Below are 7,000 nucleotides of genomic sequence, written 5' to 3'. Positions count from 1 at the left end.
CACTGCAATGGCTGCGGAACTCAGGATCCCGCTTCCCAGAATGCCCGGAATGCCGGGCGGGGACGGAACACGCGGGGAGCGACCACCAGAGCCAATCAGAAGCCAGCGCTCGGAGACAAAGGGCTCGGTTTACATTCGGTTGTTGGCTGTTGCTGGAGTGGAGCAGAGGGAGACGCAGCACAGCCTGGGAGGTGCCCACTGACACTGAGACTGAAGACCTGGTAAGGATCCCCACGTGTGCTTGTTTTCCTTGTGAATTTCAAGCTGGCCAAGGAGTACAGGGCGGCATCAGCCCCTAGAGAATTGATACTCAACTCCCATTCTGCTGCACAGGGGCTGGGAGGGAGCTGGTTGTGGGGGGGTCGGGCCCCTTGTAAATGCTGTTATTGTTGATGGGTTATTAGTCTAGTTGCTCCTGTTCTTTCCTTAGCCCCAGGCCTTTCTTCCCTCTGCCCAATAAGCTCCCTCACTTGTTGTGTTGTTCCTGGGGGGATTGTGATAGATTTGTACCCCTTGTGCCTGGATGGTGATCCTCGTCTGTTATTGGGCACTAAACACTTCCCCAGAGCACAGCAGCCCTTGTGACTCAGGCGCTAGGAGGGGCCCCTTGGGGTGGAGTCTGCAGGTGCCAAGAGAGTCCTTCACTTCGGACGGAAGAATCCCAGCACTGCTACAGGCTGGGTGCCGACTGGCTAAGCGGCAGTTCTGCAGAAAAGGACCTGGGGTTACAGTGGATGAGAAGCTGGATACGCGTTAGCAGTGTGCCCTTGTTGCCAAGAAGGCTAACGGCATATTGGGCTGCATTAGTAGGAGCATTGCCAGCAGTTCGAGGGACGTGATCATTCCCCTCTATTCGACGTTGGTGAGGACACATCTGGAGTACTGCATCCAGTTTTGCCCCCCCCCCCCCCACTACAGAAAGGATGTGGACACATTGGAGAGAGCCCAGTGGAGGGCAATGAAAATAATCAGGGGGCCAGAGCACATGATTTATGAGGAGAGGCTGAGGGAACTGGGCTTATTAAGTCTGCGGAGGAGAACCTGTCTACAGAGGAGGAGGAGAATTTGTCAGCAGAAGAGGAGGAGGAGGAGCTCTCCATAGACGAGGAAGAGGACTTGACCACAGAGAAGGAGGAGGAAGAAGAAGGTAAAGGAAGAGGAAGAGAAGGACGTGGCCTTGGTGGAGGAACATCTGATCATGGAGCAAAAGGAAGAAGAGAAGGATCTGGCCATGGAGGAGGAAGAGGAGCACCTGCCTATGGAGGAAGAGGAGAAGGCCCAGGCCACAGAGGAGGACAAGGAGGACCTGGACCAGGAGGAGGAGAAGGAAGAGGACCCAGTAATGGAGGACGACGAGGATGTGGCCATGCAGGAGAAAGAAGAGAAGGAAGAGGAGGTACTGGCTATGGAGGAAAAGGAAGTGGAAGAAGATTAGGACTTGGCCACGGAGAAGGAGCAGGAGGAAGAGGACTTGGCACAGAGGAGGAGGAGGAGGATGTGGCCATGCAGGGGGAAGAAGAAGAGGCAGAAGAGGAGGGGGAGGACCTGGCTATAGACTAGGAGGGACCCAGGAATGGAGGAGGAGGAGGATGTGCTGATGCAGGGGGAAGAAGAAGAGGAGGGGGAGGACCTGGCCATAGGATTGGAGCACGTGGTCATGGACAAGAAAGCAGAAGAGGATGACTTGGAGGAGGAGGAGGAGGAGGGCAAGGCCAAGTCCTCTTCCACCTCCATGGCCAGGTCCCCCTTGCCCAGATGTGTAAATAGGGCAGTAATGAGTAGGAGCAGGGGGGGAATCTTACCTCTCTCTATAGCATTAGTGAGAGAGATAATGGAATAGTGACAGCCAGTTCTGGTGTCTATGTTTTAAAAGGAGGGTGTTAAATTGAAGAGGGTGCAGAAAAGAGTCACACAAATGATCTGAGAGCTGGAGAAAATGACCTACAGTGAGAGACTCAGATTGTAGGTGGGTGAAATTTAATGGCCTGGAACATTCAGGAGGTCAGATGAGATGATCCAATGGTGCCTTCTGGCCTTAAGCTCTATGAAACTCGATGAAGCATCGCCTCCCTCCACCCCCCGCTCCGATGTGCTTCACCGCACAGAAGGGTGGCTGGACAGCCTAGAAAGACCCTGCTCCAAAGCGGCCCTGGTGGAGAAGACAGCGGTAAGAGTGAGAGATGAGTGAGAGACGGCTGTGGGGACCTGGTGGGAGGGCAGGAGATCTCGGACAAGGAGGGGGCTCCCCTGGGCAGGGCACTGGAGGGGACAGCAGAGAGCAGGGATTCCTGGGGCTGAGGTCTGGGCACCGCCAAGAGGAAATTCTGGGCGTAAGCGCTGGGGGCAGGTGGGGAATCGTGGGACTGGAGGGTAAGCTGAGGCTGGGGGTAGAAAGGTAAGGGGCAGCTACGAGAGGCTGGACAAGGGTCAAGTTGGAAGGGAAGGAGGGAATCGGGAGGACAGGGCCCAGCTGTGTTGCCAGAGGATCCTGCTGGCTGTGTCTGGACAGCCTCTCTGGGAAGTGCCCAGGCGTCAGTGGGGCCTGAATCTGACCTTCTCCTTTGGGTCTTACAGGAACTAACTGAGGAGCTGCCCCAGGACTCTGGGCCCAGCTCTGTCCTCTCCAGCTCCATGGACCGCATGTGAAACCTCCCGTACCAGAAGCTCCCGTCCGGCTCCCCCAGCTCCGGTGCTGCTCAGACCCAGAGACGCTGCCTCCTCCATGGCCAGGTTCTCCTCCACCTCCTGCACAGCCTACAGTGATGGGTAAGGGAACCCGTGGCCACAGAGACCCCATGGGCACGGGTGGGGATTGAATCTGGGCCCTTCACCACGGGGACAAGCTCTGTCAGGCTCCCATTCAGAAAGCCATGGAAGGCTCTGCCTGCAGACACCCCCGCTCCATTCCCACTGCCCGCGGTGACAATGAAGAAGCAGGAGAACTTCTGCCAGAGAACCCCTGGGCTGCACAGTCAGGTGTCACTGGGACGTCTCTGGGAGCCATTTCCAGTGTGTTCTGGTGGGGTCATTTTCCTTCTCGAATCCAGGGTGTCTCTGCTCCCAGAATCTCAGCCAGGGAGGCCACCCTGCAGAATATGGCCCCGCAGTTTGGCGATGGGCTGCAGGAATCACCACGTAGGTGTGCAGCAGCTGTAGCGCCTGCACTGACCATGGGCCAAAACCTGCAGCCCTGACAGCCCAGGATACCCCCATGGATGGCAATGGGAGGGTAGCCTGGGTAACTAGCTGCTGGGCCAGGGCATATAGAGAGAGGACTCAGAGATGCAGCAAACCAATGGCCAGAGAAGTGAAGGATGTAAGGGCAAGAGAAGAGCTAGGACATCTGGGGAGCTGCTGCGGCGCTTGGGTGAGTGTCTTGTCCATGGGGGGATCTTCCCCTCTGGCCCCCTACCCCAGCCCCAGGGCAGCCTGCCTGCTGCACCCCAAACTCCTCATCCCTGGCCCAGCCCCACACCCTGCACCCCCTCCCGCACCCCAACGCCCTGTCCCAGCCCAGAGCCTGCACCCAGCCCCCAAACTCCATCCTAGAGCCTGCACCCCCTTCTGCCCCCCAACCCCCTGCCCCAGCCCAGAGCCTGCACTCAGCACCCAAATCCCCCTCTCGCACCCAGCCCCCAAACCCCCTCCTACACCCCAACTCCCGGTCCCAGCCCAGAGCCTGCACCCAGCACCCAAATCTCCCTCTCACACCCGGCCCCCAAACCCCCTCCCACACCCCCTCCTGCACCCCAACTCCCGGTCCCAGCCCAGAGCCTGCACCCAGCACCCAAATCTCCCTCTCACACCCAGCCCCCAAGCCTCCTCCCACACCTCCTCCTGCACCCCAACCCCCGGTCCCAGCCCAGAGCCTGCACCCAGCACCCAAACTCCATCCTAGAGCCTGCACACCCTTCTGCACCCCAACCCCCTGTCCCAGCCCAGAGCCTGCACTCAGCACCCAAACCCCCTCCCATACGCCCTCCAGCACCTCAACCCTCTGTCCCAGCCCAGAGCCTGCACCCAGCACCCAAACCCCCTCTCACACCCATCCCCCAACACCCCTCCCGTATCCGCTCCTGCACCCCAACCCCCTGCACCCAGCACCCAAACTCCCTTCTGCGCCCCAACCCTCTGTCCCAGCCCAGAGCCTGCACCCAGCACCCAAACCCCCTCTCACACCCTTTCCCCAATCCCCCTCCCATACCCCCTCCTGCACCGCACCCCCGGTCCCAGCCCAGAGCCTGCACCCAGCACCCAAACTCCATCCTAGAGCCTGCACCCCTTCTGCACCTCAACCCCCAGCCCAGAGCCTGCACCCAGCACCCAAATCCCCCTCTCACACCCAGCCCCCAAACCCCCTCCCACACCCCCTCCTGCACCCCAACCCCCGGTCCCAGCCCAGAGCCTGCACCCAGCACCCAAACTCCATCCTATAGCCTGCACACCCTTCTGCACCCCAACCCCCTGCCGCAGCCCAGAGCCTGCACCCAGCACCCAAACTCCATCCCAGAGCCTGCACTCCTTCTGCACCCCAACCCTAACCCCCTGCCCCAGCCCAGAGCCTGCACCCAGCACCCAAACTCCCTCCTGCACTCCAACCCTCTGTCCCAGCCCAGAGCCTGCACCCAGCCCCCAAACCCCCTCTCACACCCAGCCCCCAAACCGCCTCCTGTGCCCCCAAACCCCCTCCCGTACCCCCTCCTGCACCCCAACCCCCTGTCCCAGCCCAGAGCCTGCACCCAGCACCCAAACCCCCTCTCACACCCAGCCCCCAAACCCCCTCCTGCACCCCAACCCCATGCTCCAGCCCAGAGCCTGCACCCCCTTCTGCACCCCAACCCCCTGTCCCAGTCCAGAGCCTGCACCCAAACTCCGTCCCAAAGCCCGCACCCCAAACCCCCTCCTGCACCCAAACGCCCTCCCTGAACCTTGCAGTCCCTTCTAACCCGATGGGTCTATAATTCTTTGATTCTAGCATCTGTCACCTAAAAAGCAGGGCTGGCGCGTATGGATTTCCTCCGCATCCTCTGCACTGAAGACAGAAGTTTCTCCGCAATGGCCTGGTCTTCCTGGAGTGCTCCTTTAGCGCCTCGATCGCCTAGTGGCTTTGCTGACTGTTTGGCAGACTTCCTGCATCACATGTACTTAACCAGTACTTTGCTGTTAGTTGTTGTGCCTTAGCTAGTTGCTCTTCACATTCTTTTTTGGCCTTATTATACTTTGCATTTGACTTGCCAGAGTTTATGCGTCTTTGTATTTTCCTCACTAGGATTTGACTTCCAAAGTGCCTCTTTTACTCGGCTGTTTAGCCCTGGGGGCATTTTTTTTATCCTCGCACTGGTTTGTTTTTTATTTGCGGGATACATGTAGTGGGAGCCTCTAGCATGGTGTTTTTAAACAGTCTCCGTGCGCTTTGCTGGCATTTCACCCTGGCGTGTTGCTTTTCATTTCCATTTAACGAGCCCCCTCACGTCTGTGCAGTTCCCCTTTCTGAGTTGAATGCTCCTGCGGTGGGTTTCTTTGGCAGTTCCCCCTCCAGGGCTGTGCCATGTAATTGCATCAGGGCTGCGATTCCTGAGAGTAACTACTCCAGCGTGGAGGCTGCGCGGTGAGAGCTCACACCGTGCACTGTCCTAAGCAGAGAACGTCTCCAAGGGCCGGCGCTGCGGTACCGCTCCTCGCCAACGCCGCACGGCTCCGCTGCATGTGCCCCGTCAGCCAGCAGGGGTTTGTTCTCGATTGTCACAAACGGGGGATAAAAGGACTCTCCTGATCAGTGTGAAGGGGACGTTACCAGCATTCAGCCAGTATTCACAGAGGCGCTGGGCGTCATCTGGCCCCTCGGCAGCTCGGGGCATAGGGCAGAAAGTGAAGTCACAGCCTGCGCTGATTCAATGTACTGCCCACACGTTGCTCCCCTCCCTGACATGGCCTGTTCCCTTTCCCCTCCCTCACCTGCCCCCCACAACGGGGCCTGTTTGCAACAGCAGCAGGTGCGGGGACAGGGGCAGGAGCAACATTGACCCCCGTATGTCACAGGGTCGGATAAGCTCAGATGAAAGCACATGGCCCCATTACTCTCTGTGAGGGGCTGGCAGGGATAGGAAAGTGGCAGCGGGCGGGGCACAGGGTCTCCTTCGCTCAGCTCAGGGCACTGTGCGGTTAACAGGACACTTGTTTTCCTTGGCGACAGCGTCATCTAGCCGTTCCTCCGTGACGCTCCCCAGTGCAGCAGGGCTCTACCCCTGCACCAAGGAACTAGGCCAGGCCGCGCTGCAGGGACGGCGCGAGGAGAGGTGGCCGGGCAGCTTCCCCTCAGCAATCAGCCCCACGGCCATCGAGATGCTCTTTTAAAGTCACTTTCCCAGTCAGGAAGCTGCAGAGGGGCCGGAGTGTGAGACAGAGCAGCCCACCTGCCCCCACAGGCCAGCCCATGCCATGCCGGCAGCTCAGTGCAGGGCACATTCCTGGTCACCGAGCTCAACGCCCATGGGCTCACCTGGATGGCGTGTCCCTCTGCCTAGGACGGCAGATCAGCCCCTTAGCACGGGGCTCTGGAGACCCCGCCCGCGAGAGGGGTCCCGCAGGGCAGAGAGCGGATCATGCTAGTGCAGGGGCATCAGCTAGCAACCAGAGGGGAGCACGGAGATGAAATGTCCAGCCGTCTCTGTGGTGGAAAGGGTCTCTGAGGCTCAAGGCAGGAGGCTACCAACCCTCAGGGACCCGCTCTGACTCCTGCGCTCATGGCCCTCCAGGGGCTAGTGCAGACGGGAGAGGGGCACACTAGTGACAAGGCACCTGCGAGGTCAGAGGTGCAGAGCACCCCCGCCATCCGGAGACCTGAACTGCCCTCCACACCAACCACATCACTCCTCCAAAATCCCAACCTGGCCTGGCCTCTCCCCGCTCCTCTCTGGGACACTCAGTGCTGGGCTAGAGTGCTGGGAGCCCCGTGTGAGGAGATCGTCCGCACACGGGGATCTCGCTCACCGTCCTCCCT

The 7,000-nt window shown here is 59.6% G+C and overlaps 1 long non-coding RNA gene across 1 annotated transcript; it reads left to right on the top strand.

The window, feature by feature from the left end:
• The first annotated feature begins 51 nt into the window (after window positions 1-51).
• LOC135980387 (uncharacterized) lies at window positions 52-6,074 on the top strand. The gene is made up of 3 exons (XR_010597479.1): window positions 52-221; window positions 2,575-2,766; window positions 4,976-6,074. It is a non-coding gene; the product is annotated as an uncharacterized LOC135980387 (long non-coding RNA).
• Window positions 6,075-7,000: the final 926 nt, after the last annotated feature.

This window comes from Chrysemys picta, unplaced genomic scaffold (genome assembly GCF_011386835.1).
Source record: "Chrysemys picta bellii isolate R12L10 unplaced genomic scaffold, ASM1138683v2 scaf3001, whole genome shotgun sequence".
Classification (NCBI taxonomy): Eukaryota; Metazoa; Chordata; order Testudines; family Emydidae; genus Chrysemys; species Chrysemys picta.
This window is presented reverse-complemented; position numbering and strand designations above follow the sequence as displayed.